This window comes from Sus scrofa, chromosome 10, assembly GCF_054392235.1.
Source record: "Sus scrofa isolate SSC_HxYL_T2T_F1_AM1 chromosome 10, Sscrofa_HxYL_maternal_Yorkshire_Landrace_v2.0, whole genome shotgun sequence".
NCBI classification, from domain to species: domain Eukaryota; kingdom Metazoa; phylum Chordata; class Mammalia; order Artiodactyla; family Suidae; genus Sus; species Sus scrofa.
This window is the reverse complement of record NC_139392.1, coordinates 39,836,929-39,847,500: the sequence shown is the minus strand read 5'-3', so window position 1 is coordinate 39,847,500 and position 10,572 is coordinate 39,836,929.

Sequence of the window (10,572 nt, the reverse complement as noted above, 5' to 3'; positions counted from 1 at the left end):
GACGAGCCACAGCCGGCCCCGTGGAAACAAGTCTCCCAAGGCACCTACCGACGACCACCCCCCACACCCCACACGCACCCGCCGTGCCCAACCCTCTTCCCCCACCCCCCCGCGCACAGGGGGACACCCGAGAAGCACATCACCCAGGGACACCCGCCCGGCCACGGCGGCCAGGGGGTGACACCCACACGAGGTGAGGCCATTTCAGGTCCCCGGTTGACACGGGGGCGGGAGGGAGAGAGACATGGCACAGGCAAGGCAGGGCGGTCACCTGTTCGGGGCAGGGGGAGGGCCGGCAGCACCGGGGAAGGGCGGCAATGCACACGGGGCAAGGGCTGTGAGGCAGGGACGCGGGTGCCTGCCCAGGGAGAGGAGAAAGGACCCAGGCACGCCAGGCAAACCAGCACGGGGTCACACCACCACACACACGAGGGCAGTCCCATGACACCTGGGACACCAGGCGGCCTCAGTCGCCCCAGAGCACTCCACGACCCGGCCCCACCACCAGGGCCCCATGTGCAAAGGCTTCCCCCCCCCTGCCACGTGGGGGGGGGGCTCGTCCGCCTCATCTCACCCATCCGTCCATCTTTCCACCCTCATCTCATCCGTCCTTCACCTAGTCCACCCTCCAGGGCCTGACGCCTGGGGGAAACGCTCCTGAGCGAGGCGGCCCGAACCATGCTCGCTCACCACCTCCACACCACCAGCTGCGACCCCAGGCGAGTGCGGGAAGAACCGACAGGCGGCTCGCAGCGGGGGAGGCAGGGGCAGAGGCCGCCGGGGGACGGGGCGCATCCCCCTCCTCCACTTCCCCTTCCAAGGGGAGGGGCACCACGTGCCCACGCAGCACACAGCCCGGCGCTGGATGCCAAAACCCGGCCCGGCCCGGCGTGACCCTCCCCCAACTCGGAGGGGGGAGGTACAGGCCGCATTAGGCAAAAGAGCAGCGCTTGGCCCCCACCGCGGGGGCCAGCGCACCCCTCGCGCGAGGGCGGCTCTTGCCCACACGCTGTGGCAAGTAGCACCGGCAGCTACTGCCTTGCACACTTCAGAGGGGCGGCGGCTGGGGGGTCCAGGTACCCCAAGGCCCCCCTCTCAGATCGCTAGAGAAGGCTTTCTCACCGAGGGCGCGTCGTGCCCCCCACACCATCGTTCGCCCCTTCGGGGACCCACGGGAGTGGGAACACTCCCAAAAAGTGGGAAGTCAGAAGGGGGGGGGTCTGCGGTATGGGTAAAGCACACAGCCCATGTGAGCGTCCACGGTCAGAGCCGGGAGAGCAAGAGTCTGTGCTGCCACCAGGCTTGCCTTTCAGACTTTTCCACGTGGGTGGAGGGGTGCCACGTCCGGAAAGCCAGACGGGGACCCCCCCTTCACATCTCCCGGCCCACCGCGGTCGCTCTCACGACCACATGCAGCCTTCCCGGTCAAGGGAGAAGCATGGGGCGTGCCGCTCAAGGGCCAAGGGCTGCCCTCACTGGCACACAGTGAGGGAGACCCATGACAAGGGGTCCACCTGAGCCCCTCCCGGGGAGGGGACACAAGCTTCCCCTGCCTTACCGTCTCGACCCCCTCCCCTGAGCTTTAGGAAGCTGCTCGTGGGGCACGCCACCACCACAGTGGGGACCCGAGGGGACTCACCGCTGGGAGAGGAAAACGACACCACCGCTCGGCCTCGGGCATCTGACAGGCAACCCGGAGTACTCCAGGGGCACCACAGAGGACCAGGGGAGGCACGCTCACGCACCCGCAGGGATGCGAAGCATGGCAGCGAGGGAGGCCTCCCCCCCACTTTGGGGAGGGACCGCTCGCAAGGCACACGCCAAGGCGGCAAAGCGAGAATGCCTGCTGCGTCCCAAAGGACCCAGGCCCCCCCCCCCCGACTGACACCCGAAGGCAGCAGGGCGGGAGACCAGAGGTCAGGCTGGAGGCCGCACCCCTGCCTTCCCCCACACCACCCGCAGGTGGGGGAGGAGCAGCGAGGGGCCCGCGACAGAATGAGAGGCGCGGCCCAGCTCACCATGAGCGGCCGTCCCTCATCTGGCGCGGCTTAAGCCCAAGCCCAGGAGAGCGCCACATCACCACATCGATCAGTCCTGGCAGAGCCAGGGAAGAGCCCAGAAGAGGGGAGGGAGGGCCAGCAAAGACAATCACCACGGGGGCCTGCTTCAGCTTCACCGGCACCCCCTCCTCCTCCTCCTCCTCCCCTTCCTCTCTCAGGGGAGAGACAGCGGCTGACAACCCCGGGAGGGAGAACGCCTGACACGTGGCACGGAGCCAACAGGGTGGGGTTGTCCCAGCCGAGCCGCCGGGTGCCCGCAGCAGGGAGGCACACAGGGTAGAAGACCCCACAGGGCCACGCGCCCTGCCGCCCTCGGGTCAGCCAGAGACCGGAGGAGACACCGCAGCACGGGCCAGCTGGATGCACAAGTGAGAGCCGGCGCACAGGCCCAGGCGAGCGGCCCCCACGCGGGGTGCAAAGGGCAGGGTCAGGCCTTGGACAGCAGCCGAAAGCCCAAAGCCCCCCACGTGCATCCAGAGGCCCAAGGTCTCCAGCGACAGGCGCTGAAGAGGATCGTGTCAGCATCTACCTGGTGACAGAAAAGGCGTATTTCGGCCGCGAAAAATGTCCATGCCCAGCAGCGGGGCCCACCCACAGGACGTGGGGGTATCCCCGGAACCCCCATCCGGACACTTGTCCCCCAGCCCTGCCCTAGAGTCGCCAGACCCAGCGCTCTCAGAGCCATCTGGTCGACCCGGGGAGCGTGACCGCAAGGAAGGGACAGGGACATGAAGGAGGTGGAGCCGGCCGGCCAGCCGGGGAAGCCCTTCCCGGCTTGCCCACGCGGGCAGGTATCGGTCTGTCCGGAGCTCCAGACGGGGACTTGGCTCCCCCAAAATCCAGGACACACCATCCAGCTCAGGCCGGTCCCCACCTCCCGACCGATCGACCGACCGACAGGGAAACACTCCGAGGGCGGGGGGCGGGAAATGAGAGCGTGGGAAACGAAGTCTTGTCCAACGACCGGGACCCTACATGGGCACGCCTCAGGCCCAGGTGCACCCTTCCCGGCCACACCCGGGAGCAGGGGGCCGGCGGGGTACCGTCCACCGTCTCCGGATCCATCAGGACTTGGAAAAAAAAATGTTTCCACGGAGGCGCCTCCGACGAACGGACCCCGCGAAGGAAGGCGCCGGGGCCCGAGCCACCCTTTCCGCTCCACCCCTCACGTCTTGTGCCGGTCTAGACCTCGTGAGTACGACTCCGCACGGGCCGGCGGTAGCCATCAGTCGGGGGGCAGGCGGGGAGGGGCCCATGCCGGCATGACGACCGGGAAACAAGCGTGCCGGCCACCGAGCCTGTCGCGCCCTCCAACGCCCTCAGCGCACAACCCGGGCCGCTCCTCACTTCGGGGATGAGAGGCTGGAGGGACCGCAGGCGGGAGTCATTCACGCTCCAAAGGGCGACCCGGGACAAGGCCAGGCCACCCGAGCACAGGCAGTCCCGGGCGCCGCACACCCTCTCCCCTCGCTAGGGAGGCGGCCCGGCCCAGGCCTGGTCGGTCCCCGGGGCCGGAGCGGCAAGAGCGGATGCTGGTCGACCCGGCCAGGCGGCCCCAGAGCCTGCCTGGGGAGCGCGGTGACAGTCACTCCCTCACAGGCCTGCAGGCCCAATCTCCGGTGAGAGAGGGACACTCCCAGGCCTCTGAGCCACCGGAGCTGTCGCCGCCAGTGTCGCCAGCCTCCCGGAACTCTGACTCAGGCCGGATGGCTGAGTCACATCCCTCGCGAAGGTCCCCAAAGCTGCAGAGGGAAGGGACGATATAAAAGCGGACACTAGATGGCACGCGACAACCGCCACCAACGTCACCGGGACAGATCCGGAAGGCCGGCCGGCCGGCGGCGACACAACGACACAGCGCCGGCCACCCAAATGCCCGAGCTCTTCCCGGGGCCGAGGCGCCAGGCGTCCTGCACGACCGCGAAGCTTGCCTCGCGGAGCTGCCTCCTGGCAAGGCACTGCGTGGCGTGATGGCAGCAGATGGAAAGAGGGGGGCGGCGGCGGCGGCGGCGGCGGCGGCGGCGGCGGCGGCGGCGGGGAAGGAGCTGGGAAGAGGTTCTCGCTGTTGCCTAGAAGGAGCCGCGCTCGCTCCCCCAAGCATGTCCCTTCCTGGGCTTGGGAATTCCAGAGAGAAGCCGGCGCGGTGAGGGTGGCACTAGCGAGAGAGATCTCAGGTTCCCCTCCACCTTCTCTTCTCTCCCCCACCCCCACCCCACCTCCCTGCACGGAGCTGGAGGAGGGAGGGAGAGAGGGAGGGTGGGAGGGTAGGCGGGGACTGGCAAAAACGAAACCGGGCAAGCTCTCGGAGAACGACAACGCAGGAGTCGGTTTACCTGCCACCCTTACCGACGGAGACGGTCTGTCAAAAGCAGACAAGCAAAGCCCAGAAGCTTAGGAAGGGAGAGAAGGATACAGTCGATCCTAGGAAAGTGGAAATGAAAATCTCTCTCTGCATAGACTGAGACAAAGTCCAAAGAGAACAAATGGCTGCCTGGGGCAAATGCTCTGGTGGTCAGGTCATAGAAACATGGATTTCAGCATGACTGACCAACCACAATGGAGGGAAAGTACAACGCAACACTATGAGTGTGTGTGTGTGTTGGGGGGGGGGGGTGAACTGAAATCTCATCCAAAACAAAACAAAACAAAACAAAAAAAGGAAAACAACCCCCCCCCAAAAAAAACCCAAAAAACAACAACAGAAGAAGAAGAAGAAGAAGGAAGCCCACGACCAACAGGGTCAAGGCTCCTGCTTTCTCAACGCGGTGGCTCTGGTTGCCCCTGTGTGGTGCAGGTTCCATCTCTGCCTCAGGAAAAACTTCCACTTGCTGCCCGTGGGTGTGGCCAAAAAGTAAAACATAAAGCTGAAACGGGAGGGAGAGGGGGTGGAGAAAACCCGAAACAAACAATAAACTTTGCAAGTCTCAGGATTGCCATCCTGGGGTAGTGGAAACAAATCCGACCAGGAACCATGAGGTTGCAGGTTTGATCCCTGGCTCACTTGTTGGGTTAAGGATCTGGCATTGCCGTGAGCTGTGGTGTCCGTCACAGACGCGGCTCGGATCCCGCGTGGCTGTGCCTGTGGTGTAGGCCGGCAGGTAAGGCTCCGAATTGACCCCTAGCCTGGGAACCTCCATGTGCTGCGGGTGTGGCTCCCCCCCAAAAAAAACCAGAAAGAGAGAGAGAGAGAGAGAGAGAGAGAGAAAGAAAGAAAGAAAGAAAGAAAGAAAGAAAGAAAGAAAGAAAGAAAGAAAGAAAGAAAGAGAAAGAAAGAAAGGAAGGAAAGAGAAAGATAGAGAGAGAGAAAGAAAGAAAGAAAGAAAGAAAGAAAGAAAGAAAGAAAGAAAGAAAGAAAGAAAGAAAGAAAGAAAAAGAAAGGAGAAAGAAAGGAAGAAAGGAAGGAAGGAAAGAGAAAGAAAGAAAGAAAAGAAAAAGAAAGAGAGAGAGAGAAAAGAAAGAAAGGAAGAAAGGAAGGAAGGAAAGAAAAAGAAGGAAAAAGAAATCCATCTTGGAGTTCCCGCTGTGCCTAGGTCACAGCTGAGCCTCAAGTTCGATCCCTGGCACAGGAAAGGCAGTGCAGCAGGAAAAAAAAAAAAAAAAAAAAAAAAGAACAACTCCATCTTGCTGGTTGGGCAGGGGAGATGCAATTGCCGGATGACATTCCACAACTCTGCCAAACTGGCAAAACCACGACGCACTTAGTACAGGAGTCATTGAAGACATGGATGTGAAAGCATCTTCTTGCTATCGATTCATTTCCCACAATCCCAGGAAGAGCCATTGGAACAGGGCTCCCATTCCTGGCACGATATCTTTTCTAGGTGTGGGTGGATGCATCTTTTCTCATGGTTGTTTTCCTTTTGACCAAACTTAACTTCAGCCTCCACCATGTCATCTTTTGGGCTCTCAAGCCTGCCATGAGAATATGGTCACCAAAGTCCTCGCCCAGAGGCACCTTTGCCCAGCACCAGTGCCGCCGTCTCCCCCCACCTCCTCCTCCTCCTCCTCCTCCTCCAACCCCCGCCAAGCACCCCACCCCCCACCCCGCTTTGTATTGTTCAGCTGTCTTGCACTGGTCTCTCACACGGTGGCGGTGTGGTCCTACGCATGTCTCCCAACCACATTCAAGTGGACTTCCGGGATCATCATTTTCTGTTTCCTAACTGCACTTTCGTCGTTCTTAGGAGGTTTGCTTCCCTCCCCGCCTCCCCCCCACCCCCCGCGCGCGCGCGCGCGCCCACGCTTGGTGTTGAATCGGAGCTGCATCTGCTAGCCTGAGCCACAGCCACAGCAACGGCGGGATCCGAGCCACATCTGAGACCTTATGCCACAGCTCGCGGAAAAATGCCAGATCCTTAAACCCCTGAGCGAGGCCAGGGATCAAACCTGCCACCTCGTGATTCCTAGTCCGATTCGTTTCTGCCCCGCCATGACAGGAATTCCTTCCTGTGTTCTTTTGGGTCATGGTTGTTTCCAGCTCCACAGAATTCCTCCCCGTGCTCATGTGACATCTGGGATGTGGCGGGGGGCGGGCCGCAAGGTTTTGTTCCCCTACAGTCATGCCTTGAAAAAAGTCTTGTACAACGTTTCACAGTCCAGATCCAGAAGCTGAATCCGCAGCCGGTTCCATCTCATGAAACCGATCTCCCAGCCCAGGAAAACCAAAGGTCGTGGTTGGAGCCCGTGATAAACCCCAGGTCTGAGTCCCGAGCACTGCTGCTCAGGGAAGATTTCGAGGTGTCAGGGTCCAAGGATCCTCCTGGGCACTTGGAAATGTCTCCGATGTGTGCAGGCAGGCATGAGGATGAGAAGGGGCTAAAGAGGGGCAGAGGGTGGTGATCTCTTGTCGGTGGATGTCAAGGGTTGGCGCTTCCTTTTGTGGATCTCCCGGAAAAGTCAAATGTGGGAGAAAAACTGGACCCGTGAGTTCGAGGAGAGGGATGGCCAGAGAAAACCAGAAGAATTCCATCTGCCGACCATTGGGTAGGTAGGAGGGCAAAAACCGAAACCTCAAGCATGAGATGAACAGAACCACATGCTTCTAGCCATCCATAAACCCCGTAAGATAAGATCGTTTCTGCTGAGATACCCTCTCCCTCCCCCCACCCACCCAGGGCGAAGGATCCCTGGGTGGTGGCAGAGGGGTGGGCATGGAACTTCCACAGGCCCTGGGGACACACCCCACCCCACCCCCAAGAAACCCCTAGAAGCTTGGAATTCTGATGTCTGTGGTGTGATGACCATAAACACTGGCTTTTGTGCCATGTCTGCTAGAAGATATGGTTTCCATGACAAATAAAGTGATTTTTAGCAAGTTTTTCTCCACTTGAGATGTATTGAAAATACGTCTTCATTCAGGGGGAGGTAGGTGTAGGTGACAGACGTGGCCACTCAGCTCAGATCGGGTGATCTGGCAGGGCATAGCTCTGGCTGAGGTGCAGGCCAGCAGCTACAGCTCCGATTCTTCAACCCCTAGCCCAGGGAACTTCCATATCCCGAGGGTGCACTCCTAAAAAACAAAAAACAAAATGAACAACACACAAAGAGGGAGCATCTCATCGATGGCAGACCAAATTCCAATGTATATGTATATGTGTACATAGGTATGTACGTATGGATGTGTGTGTGTATGTGTATATTATCGAGAGAGAGAGAGAGAGAGAGAGAGAGAGAGAGAGGATTTTTTAGAGCCATAACTGTGGCATACGGAAGTTCCCAAACCAGGGGTCGAACCGGCATACATGGATACTAGTCGGGTTTGTTACCACTGAGCCACAACAGGAACTCCCCACATTCCAATATTTAATGAGAAAATACATTTTTGATGCTTTAGGCAACCCTGCAAACACCCTTATTTAAGTGACTGGACTTAACAAAAAGGAATCCCTAGCACCTAGTAACAGAGCAAAGATAAAGAAGCACAAGGCAGGAATTCCCGTTGTGGCTCGGTGGAAACGAACCCGACTAGCATTGACCCCTAACCTGGGAACCTACAAAATGGCACATGTGAAGCCCTAAAAGAAGACTACACACACACACACACACACACACACACACACACACACACACACACACACACACACACACACACACGGCACAGACAGATGCGAAAGGAAAAGAAAAGGAAGGAAAAAAGAAAAGGGAAGAAAGAGAGAAATGAACAGGCAGAACAAGCCATTGTGAATGATCTCTAGGGACAGGTATTTTTCTCCAAGCATAATTTTATTTTTCCCCAAGTGATACCAGACCTCTCTCTCTCTCTCTCTCACACACACACACACACACACACACACACACACACACACTCTCCCTCTCTCTCTCTCTTTGAAAAAATTTATGTATTTAGTGGAGTTCCCATTGTGACTCAGCAGGTAGGAATCTGAGTAGCATCCATGAGAGTGCTGGTTTGATCCCTGGCCTCGCTCAGTGGGTGAAAGATCTGGCATTGCCCTGAACTGTGGTGTAGGTTGCAGACACAGATCGGACCTGGTGTTGCTGTGTCTGTGGTGTAGGCCAGTGGCTCAAGCTCTGATTCCCTAGCCTGGGAACCTCCGTGTGCCGTGAGTGCCACCCGAAGAAAGCAAGGGGAAAAAAAAAAAAAAAAGAAACATAAAAACCTGGATTGGGGAGATCCCATTGTGGCTCATTGGTAACAAAGCTGAGGAGCACCCACGAGGATGCAGATTCGATCCTGGGGTGGGGGGGGGGGGTGCTGGTGCTGGTGGTGCTGAGGTGTGTGCGTGTGGGGTGATAAATAGGTTACCTCTGGCTTCTGGGGGGTGAGAGTCAGCATGCTTTTCCTGCACCTGCTGCTCCTGGGCAATTATTTAGTTTTGGTTTCTTGTTCCTTTGTTTTTGTGGTCCTGCATTGTGGTGAGTACTGGTGTAAGTGGCAGGTTCCTATTTGATCCGACATTTCTTTGGCTCTGGTGTCGGTTGACAGCCATGGTCATGACTGGTGGTGGTTGTTAAGTCTCCAGGAGTTCCACGCAACATTCTGATTGTCTTTCTTCCTTGGGCTTTGGCTGCAGCCTCCCCCCCCCCCCTCCCCCCATCATATGGAGGTTCCCGGGCTAGGGGCCGAATCAGACCTACAACTGCTGGGGTGTATGCCACAGTCACAAGCACCATCAGATCCAAGCTGCGTCTGCAACCTACACCGCAGCGCAAGGTGATGCCACCAGATCCTAAACCCACTGTGGAAGGCCTGGGATCGAACCTGCAACCTCATGGTTCCTGGTTGGATTCCTTTCCACTATTCCACGACGGGAACTCCTGGGCTTTGGCTTTTGACAGGTGGAGGGACACAGCTTTCTGAAACGGTGGGGCCAGGGCAAGGCATAGAAACATAAGATGGATGTGAGCCTGCGCCTATTCTTTTCTCGTGTGCTGGGAAGATAAGGTGGCTCTTGCCAGCTGGGATTTCATTTCCCCACAAACGATCAGGCTCTTAAGGTATCAGGCAGGGAAGAGGGAGAGTCAGAGTTCCCATTGTGGCTCAGTGGTTAATGAATCTGACTAGGAACCATGAGGTTGCAGGTTCCATCCCTGGCCTTGCTCAGTGGGTTAAGGATCCAGCATTGCCGTGAGCTGTGGTGCAGGTTGCAGACGTGGCTCAGATCCCGCGTTGCTGTGGGTCTGGTGCAGGCCAGCGGCTACAGCTCCGATTGGACCCCTGGCAGGGGAACTTCCATATGCCGCAGGAGCGGCCCTAGAAAAGGCAAAAAGCCGAAGGAAGGGGGGGGGGGGGGGACAGAAGAAGAGTGAGAATCAGGGTCGGAAGAACATGGGGAAATCGGTGCTAGGTGCCTGGGTGTGTGAGTTCACACGGAATGCTAGCCCAGACCCCTGGCCAGCCACATTTGGGGTATCTATCAACTTGACTCTCCACTCTCCAGCTCACCTGGGTGGTGCTGCCCTGCCCTGCCCTGCTCATGTAAGACCTGGCTCCTCCAGGGATGGCTTTGCACCAGAGGGAGACGGGGCAAAGTCACTGAGCTTAAGGTAATTTCTCCAAGAGAGACTCTGGGAGAAGGAGACCAGCTGGATTTCTGTGTGTTCATTTTTCTTCCTGTCTGCTTGTTTGGTGCAGGCCAGTCCATGTGCCGAGACATTCAGAAACTCTGTACTAGCTGAGACTCAGACCTTGTTCCGAAATAAGCAAAGGGACTTTGAGCTGGGATCACTCCCTGACAAGTAGCTAGCAAAGAAGTTTCCCTTAGCTCTCAGGCCCCATCCCTGCCCTCAGGCGGGTGGGTGTGGGGAGGGGGTGGGGGGGGAGGGGAGGGGCTCGTTCAGGCAGGCAGGCAAGCAGGCAGGCAGGCAGGCAGGCAGGCAGGCAGGCAGGCATGCAGGCAGGCGCTGGTTCATTAGTCCCGCACCCCCCCACTCCCGGCCCCAGCTGCCCGCCCCACCCCCCACCCCCGGCCGCCATCCCTGCTGCGCCGCCTCTCGCTTCCCAAATCGCCTGGACTCACGCCCGGGAAGGGGGGGAGGGGAGATCAGGAAGATC